The sequence below is a fragment of the Miniopterus schreibersii genome (assembly GCF_964146895.1).
Source record: "Miniopterus schreibersii genome assembly, chromosome: Y".
Lineage (NCBI taxonomy): Eukaryota > Metazoa > Chordata > Mammalia > Chiroptera > Miniopteridae > Miniopterus > Miniopterus schreibersii.
Window position 1 is genome coordinate 7,749,000 of NC_138120.1, and position 20,442 is coordinate 7,769,441.

Sequence of the window (20,442 nt, forward strand, 5' to 3'; positions counted from 1 at the left end):
GAGGCAAGTGAAGAGTTGGTCTCTGCTCACCTGTTATCATCTATGTCCCCTCTCCTGATGCCAACATCCACTCATAGTTCTCACTGTTGATCTGGAAAGCAAAAATGGGCTCCACAGGAGAGGCCAGGCGTCTAAACCACAAACCCAAAAAGCAGGGGATCACACCAAGCTCTCTAATGGCATTTCCTGCAAGGACCCACCTAAGCAATCCTGTCAGATCCCGAAACATGGTGATCAGAGACGAAGTTGAAGAAGTGAATGCTGCTGTTCTGCCTGCAGTTGTAGGCCTGTCGTTCATACTGCAGGTACCACTGAATGTGAGTGGAATGGGTCACCCTGTATCCTGCAGCTTGAGGAGTGTGTGGAGAGGAACCTGTCACCTTCCAACTTGGACACACTTCTTGCCGCAGGCCATGCAGGGAGCCTCCTCCCTCCTGTGATGGTTATGAGAGGATCCTTCACAATCACAGTATCGTGGATGTAGGGGTTTTTGTGAAAGAGCAGCACAGTCTTGCAGCGATTGCTGCCATGCCAGGCTTCCTTCACCTGCAAAAGAACAGTGGATCCGGTTTAGGGTGATAACTTATTCCAGAACTCCCGCCTATTCCTTCCTGCAGGGATAGGATTTTTTCACAAGCTCTCTACCTCCCCAGCCGTGGTCTGCACAGCCTGACCTTCAGATTGATCATGTGGCTGAGCATGGTTTCATCTTGGTCACTGATAATGGCTGACACTTCCAGATTGTTGACAAATTGCAGCAGGTCAAAACGCCTGCACGCTGCAAGCTGAACATGAAACAGCTACAAAAAGGAGCAGATCCTTAAAGCAGCTTGGATTGCTCCCACCTCTCTAACCCCTAGCCCAGCTCCTTCACCATAAGATGCAAAAAGAGAGCACAGTGGTTCTTGTGGGCTCCATGTGTTTATACACACACGGGCACACTGTTTTCCTGACAGCCTTTGACCTCGCCTGCATACTTGCCTGCTGAGGGCTTAACAGGATACCTTTATTTGTGGACATCACTCATTCCTGCCTCTCACTGACTTGGATATACAGAGGACTTGGACATGCAGCCCCCCTCGAGTGCAGCATTACCCCAAGAAGAACCTGAGTGACACAGAGCAGTGTGGAGGCAATGGCCCTTGTTCTGCGCATGAGTCTGATCTGGGACGGTGCTCCTGAAGCCCAGGGAGAGTTTCTGTGGTACTGGTGAGATAAAAGGGTGTCTCTGAGATTTTGGATCACACTGTTCTCACTATCCTGAGCTTCACTCCAATGTGTCTATTTGTTTCTGAGCTACCTATCCCCACTGATACATTTCTCATGCACAAGGGCAGGCATATTGCGTTCCCTTCTGTAGAGTCAAGGATACACTATTGACTCAGCATCTGGCAATGCACTGAACGTTTGTGCTTTTCAGTTCTAAACAGGGCTGCCGCCGCTGCCAGGTACTGGGCTTGAGCCAGCAGAAGGATCTGCTCACTTGTAAGTTCACGGGCTACATTCCTAACTTAAGTGCCCGGAGCACATCCAGTGGGGACCAGGTGCACTGCCCACTGAGCCTATCCTCTTCGTGCTCCTGCTCTACTGGCTCTTCTTGTGGATGTTTTGTTTCTTCCTGTGCCTGAGGCTCAACATCAACCAACACCTTCATGACTTTTATGACGTCCTCTCGCCCAGGACAAACTGCTCCCTGCCAATTAATTCCTCCTCAATCAATTCCTTCCCCTCTCCCTGCTCCACCCTGTCTGGCCCTTGTAGAAACTCATGATACATTTCCTCTGCCAAAGCATAACTTACCCACTTCTGCAACTGTAAGGCCCAGCCCTCCCAGGGACTGGTCGATCATTCCAAGGCAGCCAATCGTAAGGCTCAAACCAACACACAAACAACAGACAGACAGACAGACAGACAGACAGACAGAAAGACACGGTACTTGCTCTTAATTTATCTTTCTAACTACATGCCATGCTCTGGATGTCTCTGCATCTCAATGCTTTCCCACAGGGACGTTCTGCATCTATTTCCTGTGCAGGGAAACAATGTTTGCTTGAAAACACATATTCCGCTGAGAAAGCTTCTCATGTGCACTACTCTTCTTTGAAGTTAAATGGACAGTCCCTCCTATTTATCTCACAGTGTGGGAGGTCCCCTGAACACAACAAACCTCCTATTGTCTCCTCTGACTATTACTAAAGAATACTGAATAATCCCCAATCTGTAAAATGGGTCACTGCCGCCAGTGGGATCTCTTAAGTTTCCACCAGCCCTGTGTTCAACATGTGCCGCCACAACCCGTTTATAACGGGCAGTGTTTTCAGGATGACCTGTGGAGGAATAAGGAGACACTTAAGGAAATATATGGTGGTTGTGATGATCAACAGAGGCACGTGGTTCCAGAGCAGCCTCAGCCTTTGCATTCTCATGCTGAAACACCACGTGGCAGCATTTTCTCCTCAAATGGTATTATTGCAGATGCTCACTCTGAATTCTTACTTTTGTCCAGAGGCGGCAGAAAGTTTCTTACAAACGATTGTTCTGGGGATGCTGGCAATGCATTCTCACACTTTTCCACCAGGTGTCGGCATGATTTCACGAGTAATTTTATTGGGGATGCTGGAAAAGCATTCACAATTCCATTCAACAGGTGGAAACATTTTCAACAGAATGAATCCATTGGTGAACTTGTGGGTGCATTCTCACGTTTACCCACCAGGTGGCAGTATTGTTCGAACTGAGGATCATACTTGGGATGCTTGTGGAGATGCAGAAGATGCATTTTCTCGTTTGTCCACCAGGTGGTGGCATTTTGACACCACGAGATTTTATTGGCTATGCTGACAATGGAAGCTAGTGTGTGTCAAGCAGGCAGCAGAATTATTTTACCGCACGATTTCGCTGGAGATGCTTTCAATGGCTCTATATTTATCAGTTGGCATCAATATTCCACTAGTGAATATCAGGAATGTTCTGGAAGTGCATTCTCACGCTTTTCCACCAGGTGGCAGAATTTTCCCACAACGTGCTTTTACTGAGGATGCTGGCAAGGCATTCCCACGTTTTTGTCTCTACAGCTGTCTGCATTTTCCCTCCACTGTCCCATTTTGGGGAAACTGGCAATGCATTTTGGCGCTGAAACATGAGATGGCAGCATTTTTCCACCAACGATTCTGTTTGAGATGCTGGCAATGCTTTCCCACGTTTGTCTAACACGTCTGTGGAAGCATTTTTACTACCAAATTATATTATTGGGGGTGCTGAAAATTCAGTCTCAAGTTTGTAAAAGACTTGGCTACATTTTCCACAAATGTGATTATTTTGTGGATGTTGACAAGGCATTCTCACGTTTTAACAGCCATTGAACCTACTTTCCCAAAAATGATTCTATTGGGAATAGTGGCGTGGCACTTTCACTTTTGTTCAATAGCTGGCAACACTTTCACCACAAAGTATCGTTTGGGGAATGCTGGAAGCACATTCGCCCAAAGTACTTTGTAGAAGTACTTTTCCACAAAATGATTTTACGGCGGATGCTGGCAATGCATTCTTCAGTCTCTCAAACAAGAGGCCACATTTTCCACCAAACGATTACTTTGGTTGTGCTGGCAATGCATTCCCACATCTGTCCACAAGGTGGCCACATTTTTTTACCAAGGGATTGTCCTGAGAACGCTGGCAATGCATTCTCTTGCTCGAATACCAGGTGACAGCATTTTCTCCACAAGTGATCTTATTGGAGATGCTGTAACTGCATTTTCACATTTGTAGAAAGGTGACTGGTTTCTTATTTACAAATGATTGTTTTAAGGCTGCTGGCAATTCCTTCTCACACTCCAACACCAGGTGCAGTATTTTCCCACCAAATGATATTATTGAGGATCCTGGCACTGCATGCTCCTCCTTGGAGAACAAGTGGCGGCAATTTTCCACCATGTAACTTCACTGGGGCTTCTGGCGAAGCATTTTCACTTTTGTCCAATAGGTGGAAGCATTTTCCCACAAGTGATTTCACTGGGGATGCTGGCAATGAACACTCACACAAGTCGACAAGATAAGGGCATTTTGCCACAAGAGATTTTCATTGTGAATCTTGGCAATGTATTTTCAAATGTGTCCGCCATTTGGCAGCCAGCATCATCTCAGAAGGGATTTTCATGAGCATGCTGGCAATGCATTCTCACACTTGTCAAACATGTGGCGGCCTTTTTCCAACAGCTGATATTATTGGGGCTGCTGGCAATGCATTGTGAAGCCTGTTTACAACAAGCCCACATTTTCCCACCAAATGTTATTATTGCACATAAAGGCAATGGTTTCTCCCGCTTGTCCACCCGTTGGCACCTTGACATCACAAGTGATTTTGTTTGGTAAGCTGAGAATGCATTCTTACGTTTGTTCAGCCAGTTGCGGAATTTTTCCACCAAGCGACTTTATTGCTGCTGGCTGTACATTCTCACGTTTGTCCAACTATTCGCCGCAGTTTTCCCCTAAAGTGATAGTGTGTGTGTGGGTGTGGATGTTGGTTTTGAATTCTCACACGTGGACATTGCCTATCAGAACTTTAGGCCCAAATCACTTTATTGCGATTCCAGAACATGCATTCTCACTCTTGTCCACCAGTTGGCACCTTGATCTCAGTAGGGATTTCACTGGGGATTCTGGGAAATCATTCATACAGTCGTTTAGCACCTGGTGGCCTTTTTCTCAAAGAGTGATTTTGTTGGGGATGCAGTCAATGCATGCTTCACCTCGTCCACCAGGGGGCAGAATATTTCCACCAAGTTTTTTTTAAAGGGGATGCGTTTAATGCTCTCTCACTTACCTCCACAAGGTGGCAGCATTTTTAAAACAAATGCTTTTCTTGGGAATGCAGGGAATGCTCTCTCACCTTTGTAAACAATGTCAGGTAATTTCTCATCAAACGTGTTTACGGGAGATGCCTGAAATACACTATCACCTTTTATTCAAAGGGGCAGCATTTTTTCAACCAAATAATTTTACAGGGGCTGGCAATGGATGCTCACGTTTGTCCCACAGTTGGCAGCATTTGTCCCAGAGAAAGTTTTTTTGCGGGGATGCGTGGCAGCGTTTCGCCCCAAATGATTTAATTGAGGATGCCTGCAAGGCAGTCTCAGGTCTCTACATGACGTCGCAGTAGTTTTCAACCACATGATTGGATCGGGGATACTATCAACGCATTCTCACCCTTTTGCATTTTGCCGACAGAGAGGTTTTGTGGTGATTCTGACAATACATTCTCAGACTTATCTGAGAATTGGCAGTATTTCCGTACAAATGACCTTACTGGGGATGCTGGCAATGTATTCTCACGATTGTCCACAGAGGACAGCATTTTTAATCAAATAATTTTATGGGAGATGCTACGCAGCCATTCTTGCACTTGTCAACCAGAAGGCAGGTTTTCCCCAGTATGATTTTATTGGGCATGCTGGCACTGCATTCTTAATCTTTTTCATAGGTGGCAAAACTTTCCCAAAAACTTATTATTTGGGGGATACTGGCAATGAATTGTCATTCTCAAGCATCCGTTGGCAGCATTTTTTAGCTAATGATTTTGTTGGGGATGCTCGCCATGCGCTTTCATATTTGTCGACCAGTGCACCAGGAGGTGCTCCAGGCACATAAGTTAGAGATGGAGAATATGGACTTGCAAGGAAGCAGAGCCTAACGGAAAATCTTGATAACGCATTGCCAGATTTCTCAATAAAATCCCTGTGAGAGCTCAGTTCCGTATTATGTTCGAACGTTGGAAGCAAATGCCAGGATCCCCAATAAAATTGTTTGGGTCAAAGATGCCGCTTCCATGTGGGCAAGCGTAAGACTGCCTTGACATTATTCCCCATAAAATCATTCTAGGAACAGTGCTGCCTCTTAATGGATAATCTTGAGAATGCATTTTCAGCATCTACAAAATAATCACCAGAGTGAACATATAGGCCATCGGCTGGACAAATGTAAGAATGCCTTCTGAGCCTACCAAATAAACTTGCATAAATGTCCAGTGTTGGGTCCTAAAAAAATGATGGATTTCTAAGTATCCTCCCTGTTGGGAGGTCGGTCACACATTAGGAACAGGCAACCAGGTGGGAGACTTCACAGTTGAACCAAAGTCCCTCTCTAGAAGTATGGCTGCACAGTGTTTTGCTGAGAGAATCAGTCTCTGAGGCCGAAGATCCCAAGCGACATTTAGCAAGGGGTGGAATAAGGTGCACAGATACCTGTGGCGAATTGAGTCAAGGCGTGTGGGAAGTCAGAAGTGTATGAGGTTCATTTGGGCAAGAATCCCCTGCTGGAAGAGTAAATGAGCAGAGGGACAATAAGAAGGAGAGTGTGCCACAGCCCTCACACACAACACACACAAGCACACACACACACATGCACACACACAGAGGCAAAGGCATGGACATGGATTTGTGTTGGGCAATCTCTGGACTATGATGTCCACAGTCAGTACACCTTGCCCATTTTTGACACTTTTTACATTTCCTCAAATGGACATGGCCTCCTGTGAATATGATTGTTTATTGACTTTGTTCCTTCAGACCAAGCCCTTGTGCAACCAACTAATCCTTAAGCAATATCAAGTCATCCTTGCTACTCGTCACTGAAACCCAAGGAGTGGATGAGAGAAAGTCAGAATGAGAGAAAGACCAAAAGAGCAAAAGCAATGGAAACAAATAAAAAGTTACTAATCTAAAAGGAGTCAGACTGAGACCTTATCTTGGCGGTAATAATCCTGATGATCCAACTCTACCAGAATGTAGGTAGGCTACAGTCCTCTCCAGCCACAGTTCTTCCCTTTGACTGTCACTTCAGTCTCAGATATCCCTTATACTGGAATAGCCTCTACTGCCCGGGCATTTCTCCCTGTGGATATTACCAGGGGTCCCTGTGGATCTGTGGGAAGTGTTAAAGAAAACGAATTCTGAAGTGGGAAACGTGAGTTGCCTTAAGAAAGAGCCCACTAGACACCGAACCGAAGGATACCTAAAGATGCTAAGGCAAAATAGGACTTCCTCAGGAACGTTTCTCTACAGGTACAAGGCCCATACACTGAGGCTCACAGTGAGGGCCGGGGCTGAATACGATGATGCCTGCTGTAGTCTCACAGTCTGGAAGAAATGTTTCAGAAGCCCAACAGCAAAGGGGAGCGAGTGGGGTGTCCAGGAACCTTTTCCACGCTACGTGACCACATCCCAAGCCCCTGTCTGTAGGCTCAGTGAGACCACACTGAGCACAGCAAGAACCCATAGCCGGCCCTGAAGTGTCTGTCTTTACTGTATGGCTTATTCTTGACCCTTTGGTCAAATATTAATTGACCATGATGGCACGGGTCAATTTCAGGATTCTGTACTTTTCCATTGATCTATGTGCCTGTTCCTGTGCCAGAAGCAGGTTGTTCTGATCACAGTGGCTTTGTCCTACAGCAGGATATTCAGTAATGTGATCCTACAACTCTGTTCTTTCTCAAGAATACTGTGGGTGCACGGGGTCTTTTTTGGTTTCCTATAAATTTTCGAAACATTTTTTCCAGCTCTGTGAAATATACCGTTGGAATTAATGACAATTGTGTTGAATTTATAGATTGTTTTGGGTAGTATGGATATTTTGATAATGTTAATTCTTTCAGTCTATAATTCTTTCACTCCTTTGTATCTTCCTCTATTTCTTTTTTCAATGTCCTGTTTCTGAATACAAGTCTTTTACATCCTTCTTTGACTTTACTCCTAGGTGTCTTATTTTTTCAGTTGCAATGGTAAATGGTATAGTCTTTTCTAAGAGTTCATAATTGGTGTAAAAAAAAAAAATGCCATCAATGTGTTGATGTTAATTTTGCTTCCAGCTTCCTTGCCAAATTCATTAATTATATCCACAAGTACTCGGTGGACTCTTTAGATTTTTATGTACAATATCATGTCATCTGCAAGTAATGACAGTTAACCTTCTCTCTTCCAATATGGATGCCTTTTATGTTCTCTTTTTGTCTGCTCGCTGTGGCTAGGACTTCCAGTAGTATGCTGAGCAGTAGTGGTGAAAGGGGCAACCGTGTCTTATTCCTCTTCTTAGGGGATATGGTTTTAGCCTTTGCACGTTGAGTATGATTTTGGCTCCAGGTATGTTGTATATGGCCTTTATTATGTTGGGATATATTCCCTCTATTTCCACTTTGCTCCCAGTTTTTTCCAAAATGGGTGCTGGATTTTCTAGAATATTTTCTCTGTATCTATTGATATGATCATAAGATTTTTGTCCTTCATTTTGTTTGTCTATCACATTTGTTGATTTGCGAATATTATACCAGCCCTGCGTCTCCAGAATAAATCACACTTGGTCATGGTGTATGATCTTACTTAATGTATTGCTGGATAAAACTTGGTAATATATTTTCTGAGGATTTTGGCACCTATGTTCATGAGGGATGTTGGTCTGTGAAATTCTTTATTTGCAGGATCTTCATCTGGTTTTGGGATTATTATAATACTGGTCTCATAAAAATATCTCCCTCCTCTGGAATTTTCTAAAATATTTTGAGGAGAGCGGGTTTTAATTCTTCTTTAAATGTTTAGGTAAGCTCGCATGTAAATCCATCTGGCCCCAGACACTTGTTTGCTGGAAGTTTGTTCTTATTACTTCTTCAATTGCATCCATTTTTACTGGCCTTCCAGGTTTTCTGGTTCTTTCCGATTGAGTTTTAGCAGATTGTAGGTTTTGAGGAATGTGTCCATTTTAGGCAGCTTCCCCACTTTATTGTTGTGCATAGTGTTTTCTTAGTATTCTTTCTGTTTCTGTCATGTCAGTTGTTATATCGCCTCTTTCACATCTGATTTTGTTTTCTTGGGTCCTCACCGTTTGTTTTTTGGTGTGTCTGGCTAAAGATTCATCGATCTTATTTCTGTCAGAAAACTAGTTCTTACTTTCATTGATATTTTGTACTGTGTTTTTGGTCTCTGTGTCATTCACTTCTGTTCTGATCTTCACTATTTTCTTTCTTCTGCATCTCCTCGAAATGTTCAGGTCCTCTTCCCTTTTTAATATTGGGTTGTTGTTTTTGTCTTGTTACTTACATAAGAAATAAAAATGACTTTACATTCTGAATTCTGTGTTTTATTTTAATCTCTGATAGCAGATTTATTTCCCTTGAGAAATTGCTGTAAAATATACGTCATCTAAAACTAAACATTTTAAACTATACGCTTCAGTGGTTTTAAAATTGGAATAATGTAGAACTGTTACAGCATAACAAGAAGCTAGAAAAATTCCAGGACAAGTTGAAAGGGAAACTGAGACAGATTTTTAGACAGCAGTTTGACTTAAGCCTATCTTCCCTAAGCCAAAGGCACTGGAGAATAAATAGTATGTATTAGATGGGAAAGATGCAGAAACCCAGGTGCAGAAACTAGGGTAGAGGAAACCACCTGGACAGGAACCCCCAGAGGCCTACAAGGGACAAAGACTGGGAAAACAAGAACTTTGTCCCCAGGTAATCTATTCTCCCAGAGCATGTCATGGGTCATGCGGTGGAGACCCCCTAAGCATTCCTCCCTAAAGATACCTTTTAAGTCTCAGTTGTATTTCAGCTCCAGGCCCATAAAAGCATTAAGACAAGACAAGTGGCATTGGAGTGGACTCAGGACCAGACACATTGACAAATGAGGCCCTTCCTGGCATGGACTAATCAGTGGCGACCAGCACCCTGAAAGGGCACCCCTGGAAAGCTGATGAATATTCTCTTGAGAACTCCCCTGAAACCTCCCATAAGATTTCCCACCTGCAAGAGAGATAAATATGCTCAGGACAAAGGACCAAGTGTGAGCTCCCCTACACCACAGGAAAGCGTGACAGCGCCAGTTTCCTCCTTCCTTCTGCGGGGGCCCCATGGTGCTTTCAACCAGGGGAGCAATGGGCAGTGGCAGCTCATCCCAGGCTTGTCTTCTGAAACTGTCTGAAAGGTCTTGGAAATGTGTCCAAGGCCCCCTTTTCTCTGACTTCCCAGTGAGCAAAGGCAGCCCAGCCTAGGCTATCCTGTTACTTCGTCTATGCACCTGCCTTGGTTCACCATCCAAAGTACATTTTTATTACAGCCATTAAAGCTTTGGGTTTTTTTCTTCATTTTTTTCTCTTGATTGAAATCTTTCCTTCAAGATGACAAGAGCTGAGGTCTTCTGCCTGTATCCCCTGTAACACAACCATCAGCTTTTCACTTCGGAAACCTTAATGTCAACATAAAAGAAAGCCTCATCCCATTTAAAGAGTATATCCAATTCTACTCTGGACTATTTCCTCATTTACACTGATGTCTTTCCCATCTCCATGGCTATGCTATTGCTATAGTCGTTGTTGTTAACCCTCACTAGAGGATATTGTTTTCATTGACTTCCAGAGAGAGTGGCATGGAAGAAGGGGTAGAGAGAGAGAGATATGCCTCAGTGTTAGAGACACAGACATTGGTTGCTTTTCTAATTCGCTGCACACCTGGGATGAGGAATGAATCTACAACCTAGGTATGTGCCCTCAACTGGGAATCAAACCTGAGACCCATCAGTGTGCAGGCCGACACTATACCACTGAGCCCCGCTGCCCAGGGTAGATATGCCTTTTTAAATATAAAGTTTGTAGGTATATTTAACTTGAAATTGGTAGAGGTTTTAAAATGATTTCTTTAGTTTTACTCATGTTTTCATTGGTGATTTGCCACTATTATATTACTGGCATTAATTTTGCAACAGTTTGTATGTAGCAGGGAGGAAACACTTTTAGATCAGGGTCCAAATAGAGTAGTGTATATGAACTTTTTTTGTTAAAAACTTTTATAGCAATGAGAACCAGAAAAATTTCTACTAAACTATCTAACAGTACAACTGAAAGATTTAGAAAGAGAACAGAAAACAAGAAAAGGCCCATAGGAAGTAAAAGGAAGAAAATAATAGAGATCAGAGCCTAAATAAATAACGTAGAGACTAAAAAATTCAAAAAGGTCAATGCAACCAAGAGCTTGTCTTTGAATAGATAATCAGTGCGATGAACTTTTAACCCAACTCACCAAAAACCAAAGACAGAGGTCAAAAATAAATAAACTGAGGAACAAAAGAAGTGAAGTAACAACTGATACCACTGAAATACAAAAGCAAATACACTGAACAACTATATGCCAACAACCTGGATGAAAGAGACAAATTTCTGGAAATACACAACCTTCCAATACTCAGTGAGGAAGAATCAGGCATGCTGAACACGTTGATAAAAACCGGTGAAATTGGAACAGTGATTTTTTAAAAATGCCCAAGAAAAAAAGCGCCAGGCCCAGACAGTTTCAGAGGGGAGTTTTATCGAACATTCAAAAAATAATTCAAATTGTTCCAAAAAGTCCGAGAGGAACAAACACGCCCAAGCTCTTTTTTGGCAGCCTGAATAATCCCAATTACAAAACCAGGTAAAGACCTTGCAAAGAAAGAATTACAGGCCAATATCCGTGATAAACAAAGATGCTAAAATCTCCAAACAAATATTAGCAAATTGGATCAAGCAATATGTTAAACAGATCATACCCCATGACCAAGTGGGGTTTATTCCAGGGATGCAAGTTTGGTACAGTATTCACAAATCTATAAATGCGATGCATCACAGGAACCATTTGACAAACAAATATCTCATGATCATCTCAGTAGGTGCAGAAAGAGCAACAAAACCCAGCGCCCATTTTTGATAAAAACTCTCAGCACAGTGGGAATAGAGGGATCATGCCTAAACACATTAAAGTCCTTATAGGGCAAACCTTCAGTCAACTTCATACTCAATGGGCAAAAACTAAAACATATCCCCTAATAAGAGGAACAAGACAGGGACGTCCACTTTCACCATCTTATTCAACAGAGTGTTGGAAGTCCTTGCCACAGCGATCAGACAAGGAGAAAACATAAAAGGCATCCAAATTGGAAAGGAGAAATAAAACTGTCACTGTTTGCAGATGACCTGATATTGTATGCTGAGAACACTAAAGAGGTCACCAAAAGACTTCTAGATTTAACAAATGAATTCAGCTATGCAGCAGGATAGAAAATTAATGCCCAGAAATAAATGGCATTTTTAAACGACATTCATGATCTCTCAGAAAGAGAAACTAAAACAAACAAACAAACAAAAAAAACACATTTAACGTGCAACAATAACATTAAGATACTTAGGAATTAACTTAACCAAAGGGGTGAAAGACGTGTACTTGCAAAACAAACATGTTCAAAAAAGAGATAGAGGAAGATATAAACAAGTGTAAGAATGTACCATGCTAATGGATTGCTAGAATCAACCTCATTCAGATGTCCGTACTCCCCAAAGCAATCTATAGATTCAAACTATTCATAAAATACCAATGTCCGATATCACAGACCTAGAAGAAGTAGTGCAAAAATTTAGACACAAAAAGGACAGGACCCCAAATCGCTGCAGCAATTTTGGGAAGAAGAAAAAAGTGGAAGGAATCAAAATAATACATATCAAGATATAGTAAAGCCATTTTAATCGAAACAGGATGGAACTGGCAGAAGACCAGCCTTAATGATATAAATGGAACTGAACAGAGAACCCAGGAATTGACCCAACTCATTACACTCAATTGAGATTTTACAAAGGAGGCAGAGCATACAGTGGAGTAAAGGAAGTCTCTTCAATAAATGGTGTTGGGAAAATTGGACAGGAACTTTCAAAATAGTGCAACTAGACCACTATCTTGCACCACACACAAGGATCAACTCCAACTGGATAAAAAACTTAAAGGTAAAACATGAAACCATTAAAAATCCTTGAAGGAAATGGAGGCAGCATGATCTCAGACATCTCTCATTGCAATATGCTTACCGATACACTGCCTAGGGCAATGGAAGCAAAGGAGAAAATAAACAAATGGGACTACAGCAAAATAAAAAGATTCTGCACAAAGAAACCATCAACAAAATGCAAAGGGAACTCATTATATGGGAGAACATATTTGCCAATGATACATCTGATAAAGGGTTACTACCCCTAATATTTTAAGAAACACACCTTCACAAGAGGAAGACAAACGATCCAATTAAAAAACGAGCAAAGACCTAAGTAGACACTTCTCCAAAGAGCGCATAAAAATGTCCAAGAGACATATGAAAACTGCTCAGTGTCACTAATCACCAGAGAGATGAAAATTAAAACAATAATGGGGTATCACCTGAGGTCTTCCAGAATGGCTACGTTTTCAATAAGTCAACAAACAAAAAGTGCCTGTGAGGGTGTGCAGAAAAGCTCACCCTAGTATACTGCTGGTGGGAATGCAGACTCGTGCAGCCTCTATGGAAAACATTATGACATAGGAGGTTTTCTCAAAAATTGAAATACAGAACTGCCATTGAACCCAGTGACCCCACTGCTTGGAATATGTCCTACGAAAGCAGGAACATCGATCAGGAAGAATGTATAAACCCCTCTGTTCAGAGCAGCACACTTTACAATAGCTACGCTCGTGAGTTCACAGGAATGGGTACATGAATCTGCTTTGATTCTGAGTGACGGTAGACATGCACACTCCTGCATCTTCCTTCAGCTTCCTGCCTGAACATGATGCCACACTGCAGTTCTTCAGACTTTCTGTCTCTTCCCAATGCCGTAGTGGCCTGGCGTCATAGGCTATCCTTCCGAGCCTCAGGGTGTTCATGTGAGAGAAAAATGTCCCAGCTACCTGACAACCCAAGGGGGAGCCCCACTGGCATCTCCTCACATGTCCTCTAAGTGCCTTCTCCTGGTTCCAACATCCTCAAGTAGCCCTTACTGATTTTCTGGCAGAGCAAAAAGTGATCGTCAAGAGACGGCAGGGATCTGACTAAAAATCCAAAAGCAGGGGAACACACCAAGCTCTCTTAGGGCATTGCAAGCAAGCCTCCACCTCAGCAATCCTGTCAGACCCTGCCACGCTGTGGGCAGACAACTAGTTGAAGTAGTTAAGGCTGCTGTTCTGGTGCCTGGAGCTGTTGGCCCATCGTTCATAATGCTGGCACCACTGAATGCAAGAGGCATAGGATGCACTGTATCCTGCAGCATGAGGAGTGTGTGGAGAAGGGCACATCACCTTTCAAGTTCTATGCACTTCCTGCTGCTGCCCATAGAGAGAGCCTGCTCCCGCCTGTGATGGTAATGAGATACTCCTTCACAGTGGCAGTACTGCATTAGTATGATTTGCTACAAAAGGACAGTTAACCTTGCCATCATCCCTGGCATGTCTGACTCCCTCCACCTGCAGAAGGAATGTGGGTGGGGGTTAGGGACATCTCACTCCTGGACACCCAAGTTTCCCTGCTTACATGGACAGGTTATATTCTCAAGGCCCCTCCCTTTCCAGCACCAGTACCTGCAACATCACCTTCACATTGATCGTGTGGCTATGAAAGAACTAAAACATGGAGATCTACAAAACAGCCTGGCTTGGCCTGAACCACCTATCTTCTGGCCCCATTCCTTCTGCATAAGAGGCACAGAGGAACACAGAGGTTCCTGGGGTTACAGGTGCCTGCACCCATGCGGTCACACTGATTCCTCACAGGCTTTGATATCCCCACACCCTTGCCTGCACACGGCTTCACAGGATACCCTGATTCACGCACGTCACACGTTCCTGCCTCTGATGGAGGACTTGGGCATGCCCACACCATTTTGGGCTACTAAAACAGCTCTTCCAAACTGTGACTGGACAGAGGGCATCACGCTACTCAGCCCCGCCCCTCACTGTCAGCCTCAGTGTATGGGCCTGAGAACTGTGGTGAAACATTCCTGAGGAAGCTCTATGTTACCCGAGCATTTGCAGCTTTCCCAGGGTTTGGTGTCTGGGGGGCTCTTGCTTACGGCTGCTCACGTTTCCCACTTCAGAATCCATTTTCTCTACCGCTTTCCCACAGATCCACAGTGACCCCTAGTAATATCCACAGGGAGAAATGCCCGGGACATTACAGGCTGCCCAGCCTGTGGGCTATCTGAGGCTGAAGTGACAGGCAAAGGGAAGAACTGTGGCTGGAGAGGACTGTAGCCTACATTCTGGTAGAGTTGGATGATCAGGATAACTACGGCCAAGGTACGGTCTCAATCTGACTCCTTTTACATCAGTTCTCTTGTTTTTGTTTCCATTACTCTTGCTCTTTCTGTCTTTTCCTCATTCTGACTCTTTCTTCCATCTACCCATTGGGTTTCAGTGACCCGTAGAAAGAATGACTTGATACTGCCTAAGGGTTTCTTCATTTCAGGAGAAAGGCTCGGTCTGAAGGAACAAAGTAAATAAACAATCATATTCACAGGAGGCCATTGTTATGTGAGGAAATGTAATACCGTCAAAAATGCACAAGGTGTACTGGCTGTGGACACCATGGTCCAGAGATTGCCCAACACAACTTCACGTACATGCCTGTGCCTCTGTGTGTGTTGTGTGTGAGGGCTATAGCACACTCTGCATCTTATTGTCCCTCTGGTCATTTACCCTTCCAGCTGCGGCTTCGACCCCAAGTGAACCTAATATCCAGACTGACTCCTCACATGCCTTTGCTCTCTTCCCCACAACTCCTACATGCAATTTATACTCCCACTGGCTAAGTGTGGTTCTGAATCCTGGGCTCAGAGCATGATTCTCGCAGCAAATACAGTGCTCTCATACTTCTAGGGAGGCCTTCTGCTTCAAGTGTGAAATGCACTGGGAAGCCTCCCACCGCGTTGCCTGCTGTCAATGTGTGAGCTGACCTCCTACAGAAAGGAACCTGGAAATCCATCATCCTTTCGGAGCTAGCAGTGGACATTCAGGCCCTTGCTCCCAAATCCCTTTCCTTGAGCTACCTTACGTCCCTGGGTCCATTAGTATCACCCACTTCAATGGACTTACTCTTAGTTCTCCCTCCTCCCCAGCCTCCAGCACACAGAAAGAATTCTGTCTTCTCATACTGTCCTAAAGCATAACTTAACCACCACTGCAACTGCACAGGCCCAGCCCTCACAGGCAATGGTCATTCACAGGCAGCCAGTTGTAATGCCCCAAACTAGGGACAAACACCACAGAGACAGACACTATTGATGCTCTTGATTTATGTGTTCCAAGAACACACGACAAACAGACAAACAGAGCTGATGCTCCTGCTTTAACTTTCCATTTCATACCGTGCTCTGGATCTCTCTGTGACTGAATACCTGGTCACACAGACATTCTGCTCCATTGTCCTGTGCAGGAACATAATGTCTGCTTGAAAACACATACTTATGTCAAAACCTTCTTATGTGCACTTCTCTATTTGAAGGAAAATGGATGGTCCCTCCTATTTAACTCACACTGTGGGAGATACCCTAACACAATAATTGACTATCATCTCCTATCAAACTTCCTAAAGAGTATAGTATAATTATTGGTGGCCCTAACATGAAGAGTCGGTCATTGCTGAAATTAGGATCTCTTAAATTTCCCGCTGCCTTGTGTTGGATGCATCACACCACACCACCTTTTTAATGAGCAGTGACCTCAGGGTCACCCAGTTAGGAATTTGGACACACCTAAGGAAATATTTGATGGTTGCAATGATCCATAAAAGGAAGTGGTGGCACAGCAGCCTCAGCCTTTGTATGAAAAGACTCCTGGACAAGTGTGGGAAGGGTCAGAGGAAGGACATCATGGGAGCCTCCATTTAAGGAATAGTAGACAGGCCTAAGGGTGAGGGAGGTGGCCTGGAGCGAGAGTTCAGAGGAGTGGGTCAATGAATCTGCTTTGATTCTGAATGATTTTGCACATGCACACTTCCTCATTTTACATCAGGTGTCCCTGTCTGAATATAATTCCCACTGCAGTGCTACATACTTCCTTTCTCAACCTGATTCTCTGAGGACCTGACATAACAGGCTCTATTCCTCCCAGTATCAGGGCGTCCATGAGAGAAAGCAATGACCCAGCTACCTAGCAAACTAGGGGCGAGTGTCCAGGAACAGTCCCCCTCACCTGTACTCCTCTACCTTCACTCTCCTGGGGCCAAGCTCCTCGCATAGTACTTGAGATGATTAGACCACACTTCTATTACTGATGTTCTAGCAGGGCAAACAGGACTAGTCAGAAGAAGCCAGGGATCTCACTTTACGAACCCAAGAGGTAGGGGAACCCAAAGCTCTCCTTCTGCATTGCCACCGAGGCCCAACCTCAGTATCCTGTCATATCCTTCCAGGTCGCAGCATTTTTCTCCTAAATAACATTGTCGGGAATGCTGGAAAGGCATTCTCACGCTTATCCAATAGATGGCAGCTTTTCGTTTCAAATCATGTTATTGGGGATGTTGGCAATTCATTCTCATGCTTGTCAAAACATGGCAGCTTTTTTTTACAAATAAAGTTACTGGGCAGGCTGGCAATGCATATCCACACTTGTCCACGAGATGGCAGCATGACTTCACATGTCATTTCATTCGGGATGGTACCACTGCATTCTCTCGTTTCTCCACCAGGTGGCAGCACTTTTCCACCAAATGATTTCATTGGGCATGCACGGTAGGCATGCTCAGGTATGCCCAAAAGTTGTTTGCATTTGCCTCAAAATGTCATTTCTTTCGTGATGCTGGAAATGGATTCTCATTCTTGAACAGTCACAACATGCAGTTATGTCCGCACGTGCCAAAAGGCGGATTCTAACAGAAAAATACAGTTTGCACATACTTCTACAAAGGGAATTTGGTTTAACTGTGAAATGAACGTAAAACCCCGGCCTGGTTCCCTGCTGTCACTGTGTGAGCTGACTCCCTAAAGCGAGGGTATGGCAAACGCATCATCCTTTATAACTTATCACTGCAAATTCCGACCCTTGCACACAAGGCCTTTCCTTGAACTCCCTTATCACCCAAGGGAAAATGGTAAACTCTATTGGACTTTCACTGATTTCTTAATCCACCACAGTCTCTACCACACAGAAAGAATTTTGGCTTCTGATACCATCAGAAAACACAACTTAGCCACTTCTGCAATTGTAAAGGCCATGCATTCACGGGGCGGGTAATTCAGAGTGTCCATTGTCAAGGCAAACAATACATAAACAGGCACATTAGATGCTCTCGCTTTATCTTGCCATTTATTCCATGTGCTGCATATATCCATGGCTGAATGCCTTTCCACAGGGACATTCTGCACCTAATTTCTACGCAGGAAAAGAATCTTTGCTTGAAACACCTTTTAATCTGAAAAAGCTTCTCACGTGCACTACTTATATTGGAAGGTCCCTCCTATAGTTCTCACACGTTAAATGCGTGCAGTAAACACAGCAAACCTGGTATCATCTCCTCTGAGGATAATCAAAAAGTATTTAAAAATCATGTCAAGCCCAAACCTGTCAAAGTTGGAATCTCTTCCGTTTTCTCCAGCCATGCATTCAACAATTCCCACCACAACTAGGTTGTGATGGACAGTGTACCCAGGAAGGCCAGCGATACAATTCAGGAAATACATGGTGGTTGTGATGATCAATAGAGGGATGTGGTGGCACAGCAGCCTCAGCATTTTCATGAAGGAGGATTCTGGAAAATTGTGGAGAGGGTTCTAGGAAGCACATCACAGAACTTCTATTTAATGCATGGTAGGCAGGCCTGAGGGTGGTGTTGGTGACCTGAGGTGTGAGATCAGAGAAATAGGCCAAAGAATCTACTTTCATTCTGAGTGACAGAGGAAACAGACATGACCTCATCATCCTTCAGCCTCCCCCAAGTGAACATGATTGGCACTGCAGTGCTCAGAACTTCCAGCCTCATCCTCACACTGTGATGATGTCACAGGCTGTATTTCTCCCAGCTTCAGTGTGTTCATGTGAGAAAACAATGTCCCAGCTCCCTGGCAATCCAGAGGCAAGTGAAGAGTTGGTCTCTGCTCACCTGTTATCATCTATGTCCCCTCTCCTGATGCCAACATCCACTCATAGTTCTCACTGTTGATCTGGAAAGCAAAAATGGGCTCCACAGGAGAGGCCAGGCGTCTAAACCACAAACCCAAAAAGCAGGGGATCACACCAAGCTCTCTAATGGCATTTCCTGCAAGGACCCACCTAAGCAATCCTGTCAGATCCCGAAACATGGTGATCAGAGACGAAGTTGAAGAAGTGAATGCTGCTGTTCTGCCTGCAGTTGTAGGCCTGTCGTTCATACTGCAGGTACCACTGAATGTGAGTGGAATGGGTCACCCTGTATCCTGCAGCTTGAGGAGTGTGTGGAGAGGAACCTGTCACCTTCCAACTTGGACACACTTCTTGCCGCAGGCCATGCAGGGAGCCTCCTCCCTCCTGTGATGGTTATGAGAGGATCCTTCACAATCACAGTATCGTGGATGTAGGGGTTTTTGTGAAAGAGCAGCACAGTCTTGCAGCGATTGCTGCCATGCCAGGCTTCCTTCACCTGCAAAAGAACAGTGGATCCGGTTTAGGGTGATAACTTATTCCAGAACTCCCGCCTATTCCTTCCTGCAGGGATAGGATTTTTTCACAAGCTCTCTACCTCCCCAGCCGTGGTCTGCACAGCCTGACCTTCAGATTGATCATGTGGCTGAGCATGGTTTCATCTTGGTCACTGATAATGGCTGACACTTCCAGATTGTTGACAAATTGCAGCAGGTCAAAACGCCTGCACGCTGCAAGCTGAACATGAAACAGCTACAAAAAGGAGCAGATCCTTAAAGCAGCTTGGATTGCTCCCACCTCTCTAACCCCTAGCCCAGCTCCTTCACCATAAGATGCAAAAAGAGAGCACAGTGGTTCTTGTGGGCTCCATGTGTTTATACACACACGGGCACACTGTTTTCCTGACAGCCTTTGACCTCGCCTGCATACTTGCCTGCTGAGGGCTTAACAGGATACCTTTATTTGTGGACATCACTCATTCCTGCCTCTCACTGACTTGGATATACAGAGGACTTGGACATGCAGCCCCCCTCGAGTGCAGCATTACCCCAAGAAGAACCTGAGTGACACAGAGCAGTGTGGAGGCAATGGCCCTTGTTCTGCGCATGAGTCTGATCTGGGACGGTGCTCCTGAAGCCCAGGGAGAGTTTCTGTGGTACTGGTGAGATAAAAGGGTGTCTCTGAGATTTTGGATCACACTGTTCTCACTATCCTGAGCTTCACTCCAATGTGTCTATTTGTTTCTGAGCTACCTATCCCCACTGATACATTTCTCATGCACAAGGGCAGGCATATTGCGTTCCCTTCTGTAGAGTCAAGGATACACTATTGACTCAGCATCTGGCAATGCACTGAACGTTTGTGCTTTTCAGTTCTAAACAGGGCTGCCGCCGCTGCCAGGTACTGGGCTTGAGCCAGCAGAAGGATCTGCTCACTTGTAAGTTCACGGGCTACATTCCTAACTTAAGTGCCCGGAGCACATCCAGTGGGGACCAGGTGCACTTCCCACTGAGCCT